The sequence below is a fragment of the Gossypium arboreum genome, chromosome 12 (assembly GCF_025698485.1).
Source record: "Gossypium arboreum isolate Shixiya-1 chromosome 12, ASM2569848v2, whole genome shotgun sequence".
NCBI classification, from domain to species: Eukaryota; Viridiplantae; Streptophyta; class Magnoliopsida; order Malvales; family Malvaceae; genus Gossypium; species Gossypium arboreum.
Window position 1 is genome coordinate 50,707,681 of NC_069081.1, and position 5,841 is coordinate 50,713,521.

The following is a 5,841-nucleotide window of genomic DNA, read 5'->3' on the forward strand; positions in this document are numbered from 1 at the left end:
CTAGAAGAAACCCGTCAGGACCTCTACTTTTTGATAGTGAGATCTAAAGCACAGCTCGCAGAAACTGAAGAGAGATAAGGCAAAGCCTACGATACATAGGGGAAGGGCAAAAGGAAAATATTCAAACCACAACCGACGAGATAGCTGATAATCATAAAATCCGATAGCTCCTGTGGCTGTTGCAAACCTAGTAAATTAGGATCCTGTTCCTCGTACTATGTATGGTTATGCTAAACCTAGTTTAACAGGAGTTGAATCGAGTATATTTAAACCTACTATTGCTGTAAATAATTTTGAACTAGAACCTAACACAATTCAAATGATACAACAGTTTGTTCAGTTTGATAGTTTGCAGGACGAGGATCCAAACACTCATTTGGCGAATTTTATGATGTTCTACGACACTTTTAAGATTAATAGCGTTTCTGACAATGCCATACACCTTCCGTTGTTTCCATTCTCATTGAGGAACAAAGCTAAAAAATGGTTGAACTCATTACCACGAGGGCCAATCACAACTTGGGAACAAATGACCGAAAAATTTTCACTAAAATATTTTCCGCCAGCTAAAACGACTAAATTAAGGAATGATATCTCTTCTTTTGTGCAGATGGTTCTAGAAACCTTTTATGATGCATGGGAGAGATACAAGGACCTATTAAGAAGGTGCCCTCACTATGGGTTACCTCTATGGCTGCAGGTTCAAACTTTTTAATGGTGTAAACCCCTCAACAAGAGAACTCATCGACGTAGCCGCTAATAGAACTTTGAACTTTAAACAACAGGCTTATGAATTTATTGAAGAGATGTCATTGAATAACTATCAGTGGCAAGTCATGAGAACAAAGCCAACAAAAGTAGCCGGTGTTTTCAACCTCGACGCGGTTACTATGCTATCTAACCAGGTAGAACTATTAAATAAAAAGATTGACGGTTTGTATGGTTCTACTTAGGTACATCCAGTGATGAGGTGCGATTCAAATGGAGGAGTACACATAGAATATCAATCCTTCAACCCTAGCAATGAGGAGGAACAAGTTCAATAAATGGGTAATAATAATTCTAGACCTCAAAATAGCCCATACAGTAACACTTATAATGCATATTTGGAGGAACCATCCCAAATTCTCGTGGGGTGGCCAAGGAAATCAAAGGCCACAACATCCCCCAAGTTTTCAACAACCACCTTACCAGTAGGAAAAGAAGTCGAACCTTGAGGAGATGCTAACAAAATTCATCTCGGTGTCAGAAACTTATTTTCAGAATAATGAAACAACACTTAAGAATCAACAAGCGTCGATCCAAGGGCTCGAAACTCAGATAGGCTAGCTTGCTAAATTGATTTCTGACTGACCACAAGGTAGTTTGCCGAGTAATACTGAAACTAACCAAAGGGAGCAGCTTAATGCGATTACCATTCGAGATGATGAAGGGTTAGGTGAACTTAAACCATAATCGAGGAAAGGACTTGTGGTATGTAAAGGTAACGATGAGGTGGACCATAGTGAACAAAAACTGGTAAGTAGAGAATATAAACCTTGTGTGCCATATCCAAGTGCGACAAGGAAAGACCACACAGACGAACAATTTGGTAAATTCCTTAAATTATTAAAGAAATTACATATTAACTTACCATTTATTGAATCTCTTTCACAGATGCCAAACGCAGTTAAATTTTTAAAGAAGCTTTTAGCAAATAAATGGAAATTGGATGAGGCATCGCATGTGGGGTTGAATGCAGTTTGCTCAGCCATTCTACAGAACAAGCTACCCAACAAGTTGAAAGATCCAGGGAGTTTTATGATTCCTTGTTTAATTGGTAGTTTAAACGATAACAATGCTTTGGCTGATTTAGGAGCAAGTATTAATGTCATGCCCTATAAATTGTTTAAACAACTAGGTCTTGGGAAACCCAAACAAACTAGGATGATCATTCAATTGGCAGATAAAACAATCAGATTTCCTAGGGGTATTATTGAAGACGTGCTTGTTAAAATTGATAAATTTATATTCCTCATTAATTTTGTTGTTCTAGACATGGAAGAGGATAGTGACATGCTGTTAATTTTGGGAAGGCCCTTTTAAGCAACTGGTAGAACTATCATTGACGTTGGCACAGGGGAATTGATACTTCATGTGGGCAATGACACGATTACTCTCCAAGCTCGTGATTCACTAAAATATCTAGTAATCGAGATGATTGTTTAAGTTTAGTTAATTTAAATAACATTACAACTCAAACTTCTTTATAGGATTCCCTTAGGAAGAACGTGATGGAGCCTCATTCTAATCCATGCCACAAAAATAAAGCGACTCATGAAGAACGAAGGCTTCAGATCGATGAACTAGATGAATGACGAACACATGTCTTGGAGAAACCAAAAGCACATGAAAAATCAAAGTGACACCAATGTGAGCATAGGGATGAAACAACATAAATTAAAGTTGGGGATAAAGTATTATTAGATGAAAATGACCCCCGAATTGCTACTTCAGAGCTTAATACAAACGGAGTGACTCCTTTCATGGTACTGAACATTTTCCCACGTGGTGCATTCAAAGTAACACATACTATATTCAAAATTTTCATGGTAAATAATTCTCGACTCAGACCTAAATTGATAGCAGGTGAGGAGTTTCAACTCCTCAATCCACCGTAATCATGCGAATTATAGGCAAGTCGAGCTTAGACTCTAAATAATCACTTCTCAGAGGCAAACCGAGCACTAACACCACTAACTAGTTTATTTTTGCTATTTTTAATGTTTTTGTGTAGGTACAGTGGCCCACACGGCTTGTACACACAGGCATGTCCTAGGCCGTGTGAAAATAGGGGTACAAAAATCCCCAAATATCGAGCCACACAGTCATTAACCCGACCTACACGATCGTGCGACACAATTGTGTGACGAACACGGCTTGGACACACGGGCGTGTCCTAGGCCGTGTGAAAACTGGAGCTAAATTTTCAACTTTAAACAAGTTTGGGAGCCACACGGGCATAGCACAAGACCGTGTGTTTAGATACACGAGCGTGCGGAATACCACACGGGTGTAGGAAAAGCGAACCACATCGCACATAGCCGAGACACGCCCGTAGCCGTGTGACGATTGAAGGTTGAAATTTCACGATAAACACAAGCTCGAAGCGAGCCATACGAGCATGTGACACGGCCGTGTGGCCAAACACCGGTCTCACATGGCCTGCCCTTTAAAACCCCCAACCCTACCTTTGTTTTCTCCTTCTTCTTCATCTCCCTCCCCCAAACCTTAGCCACTGCTCCCTTAAAACCCTCCCCCACAAACGTGCCTCCCACCACTGGCCGACCCCCTCTCTTCCCCTCTTCCACCCATCTTGCACACACACACACACAACCTTCAGCCTCGCGCCTCATCTCTCGCACCACCCAACTCGTACATCCACTACAGCCTCCACCATCGAGTCACCGTCACGTCCCTTCTACTGCCAGCTTTTGAGGAGTTTACTGATTTTCGCCAGTACTGTGCTCAGAGATTTGACAGTCTGGATGTGAGGTTCAACATTATCGATGAGACCTTTCGACAGATTTGCAAGCACCACCGGCTCATGACACCGATGATGAGGACCTTTGAGTCCATTCATTTGATGTTTATTTTTATTTTTAATCTTTCTTTTAATTATTTTTGAAGACTTATGTTTTTATATTTTGAACTATATTTATCCTAATGGTTATTATCAAGTAAGCCTTAATTCTCTTCCACAGTGGTGTTTATTTTCTTATTAGTAACTCAGAATCATTCCTTTCATTGGTTATATCTACAAATCCAGCCTTCGCTGTTCCAAGGATTTCATTCAAAAATTGAGGGAAGTTTCAGTTCTATCCCTCTCTTTTTATATTATGGTTATATGATTATTATCTATCTTTGTACATTGAGGACAATGTACATCTTAAGTGTGGGGAGGTTATTTATGTGATTATCAGAAATCCCTGAATTTTTATCTTGTTCTCAAATAATTTTCTCATATCATTGTTAGAGTGAATTCTGATTGATTTATGATTTTTATTGATATGTTTTTGAAGTAAATCATAGGTAATTGTGCATTGATAGTTTAAACTTTAAAGACATTAGAGAATCAAGCATGATAAGTTGACTTTTGAGGATTAAAATTGCTAGGTTATTTCCCTGAATTAAGGTATTATATTAAAGTTTTGAATTTGCATGATTGACATTAAATACCCATATATTTCGTGAGATTTTGAGCCTTTTAGAGCATATATCTTTCTTTCTTCCTAATTTTATTGGTTATGAGTGAGTCAACATTGATTTGTTATTCTAAAACTTGCTTCAATTATACATGTCAAGACCACACCTTTGATTTGATATACGAAAATGATAAAGGCACTTAGGTTTTAACCCATTTACCTAATAAAAGCCTGCCCACATAATTTACCCCTAGCGAACCCCTTTGGACCTTAACTTTTATTTCTTGATTTTACCCTTAATAATAACCCACAACTTAACCCTTTTTGATTCATTAAGAATTTCTCCATTTTCATTAACTTCTTTTTATTGAGATTTGATTTAATTAGTTACCTAACTTTGTTCTTTCATTCCAGTTGCTGGATTATTTCTTATTATGGTATTTTCTATCATTGTACTTGTTCTTATTCTTAAAAATAATGTATAGTTACAATTATTTATTGTTATAAAGAGCTTGGTTAAGTGAAGTTATTATATTGAGAAAAAGCTATCATCATTTGCTTTAGCAGCCGAATTCTGGCACTTTCTTGTAATTTAGCAATTTGCTTCATCCTTCAAAGTTTGGTAATTTATTAAATTAATCTCGATTCTAACCCTCTTTTGCAGCCTTTATCCACACCTTTAACCCAAGCCCCATTACAACCCTGCTTAAGACCTTTCGATTTGTGTATCATCTCATTCAATGTGGGGGAGATTTGATTTTCATGCAAGCTTATGGTAATATCTTTTCATGTTTGACTATTGAGTGCTGAGCTGTTAAACCTTAAACACTTTGAGTGATTTGAGTGAATCTTTAGTGAGAATGTCAACCCTTGTCAAATTGGAATTAAAAGATTATTACCTAGGTAAAGGGGGACGCCTATAATTTTATGATTAAAATGCTCAACTTTGACTATTTGAAACCTTAATGTTCTTTTAGTTAAATTTTCAATGTATGATTACTTGTGAATTTTTTTGAAACATTATTGATGAGAATTATAAGTTGAGAAGAATTTATTTTGATTCTGAGTTGAGGATTTTGCTTGAGGACAGGCAAATGCTTAAGTGTGGGGATATTTGATAAACCGTAATTTATACATATTTTTACCCTATGCTTGGCATATTTGTGAATGATTTCTCCTTGGTTTGAGTGAATTCGATGCTCCTAATCTTTTAATTTCATGTTTTATACTCAAGAGAGCTTAGGATAGTAAAAGGAGCAAAAAATAGGCTAAAAACGAACAAATTGGGCTTAAATCAGTGTTTCGCACGACCTAGGCACTTCCACACAGGTGATCCACACGCCCATGTGTGACACATGGGTAGACCACATTCCCATGTGTCATGGCCGTGTCGACTAAGAACCAACTCAGTATTACACACGGCCTGAGGACCTTCATACGGGCATGGCACATGGCCGTGTCTCTACCGAGCCCAAGCCTAGTTCTATTCAAAAAAGGGCACTTTTGAGGGTTCTGAAGCATTTTAAAGCTTATATAAACACCCTAGAGGAGGATTAAGGGGGACACACAGAGTTGGAGGCAGAAAATACTCGCGATTAGCCTTTGGAATCACCTCGGAGCCAGGATCTACATCAAGACTGAAGATTTCCATCCTAGA

General features: G+C 37.9%; 1 non-coding gene across 1 annotated transcript; it reads right to left on the reverse strand.

The window, feature by feature from the left end:
* Positions 1-577: 577 nt before the first annotated feature.
* LOC128286331 (small nucleolar RNA R71) lies at positions 578-684 on the reverse strand. The gene has a single exon (XR_008276874.1). It is a non-coding gene; the product is annotated as a small nucleolar RNA R71 (small nucleolar RNA).
* Positions 685-5,841: the final 5,157 nt, after the last annotated feature.